This window comes from Haplochromis burtoni, unplaced genomic scaffold, assembly GCF_018398535.1.
Source record: "Haplochromis burtoni strain Fernald_Lab_line unplaced genomic scaffold, NCSU_Asbu1 Contig_23, whole genome shotgun sequence".
Taxonomy (NCBI): Eukaryota; Metazoa; Chordata; class Actinopteri; order Cichliformes; family Cichlidae; genus Haplochromis; species Haplochromis burtoni.
Window position 1 is genome coordinate 2,999,652 of NW_024582384.1, and position 1,449 is coordinate 3,001,100.

Consider the following 1,449-nt stretch of genomic DNA (forward strand, 5'->3'; position numbering starts at 1 on the left):
TGATGATGATGATGACGAGAGGCTTTTTTCAGACATGACGTGAATATATGATGTGTAACTGAGTGTATTAAAAGGCTGGGCAGCCTGGGATAGTGTAAATAAAATGCTCACACTATTTTTACCTAATGTTAACAGAGCTTTTTGTAAATGTATCTTGTGCTCAGACTCTGCTGTACCATTATGGATACTGTAAATATGAAACAGCTCAGTCAAGTCATCTGTCCTCATTGGGTAGAACTATACAATCAAATTTAACCTTTCAGTGTTCTCTGTTTAAAGTTGTTGGTTTCTTTTGTATTTAGAGTGTGTTATTGCTAGCCAAAAAAAAAAATAAGTAGGAGTTTGACTCTTGGGATGTACTTCTTCATTGGTTACAGGCCAAGTCGAGTCCAGTCTCGAGATTCAAAAGCACAATCCTGTATTTCTCATCAGTCTAGCTCTATGCACTTTTACGTTCAGTGGTTGATGTTTGTAATTAGCTTTTTTTTTTTTGGTTGTTGTTTTTTCAGGTGATTAAAAATGTGGCAAAGTTTAAAATTGAAGTAAGGGATTTTTATGATATGGCGAATTCACAATATTTTGTATGAGATTCTCAACGATGTGACCCCTCCTTCTCTGAACCAGAACAAATTGCCTCAGACTGATGAGTTCACACGACTTTTCACATCTCACCCGACGTCTAACCGCCTGTAGAAATATCTGCATAGGTGAAAGTCAGACTGTGTCACTTTGACAAGTAGAAACAGCTCTTCAATTTAGATAGCAATAAATACGCTGCGTACTGTTTTCATTGGTAGCATTTGCTGACTGTTTGGTACCATTAGCAAATTTTTTGGCACATTTTACGGTTAAAGGCACATTAGTGAGTCTGTTTTCAGACTGTGGTGCACTGGTGTTACTGTTACTACAGAGGTCAACAGTGGGGTTCTGGAAGTAAGAATCTCATTCATATTCTCCTCAGAGATTTTGATTATGAGATATATCATAACCCAATAAGTATTATCCATCAAGGAAGGAAGAAGGATCAAATTCTGTTTTTTAGTTGTTTTGTTTTAGTTGTTTTAGTTGTTTTTTTGTTTTTTTTGGAAAGCTCTTTGATGGGGAAGCTGAGATTTGGGATACGTAGTTCTTTCACTCTTAAAAGTAACTATGTACAGTCAGTCTTTTACAGTGCACTTTTTTTTTTTTTGAGCCACATCATCTGTTTACAGTTATATGGCTTGGTTCAAGGCTTAAAACTCTTCATATAAGGATTTCCTGAAACATCACTGGAGAAAATGAATGGGAATTCACTTCTGGAACCAGAGCCATTAAAATCATGGGCGACACTGTTGCGCTCGATAGCTTAGCATTTCTGCTAAATGCTCGACTGTTTAAAACTCTACTATTTGGCTAATTACTTTACATGGAGCCCATTAAAGGGAAAAAAATAAATTTGATAATATGTCA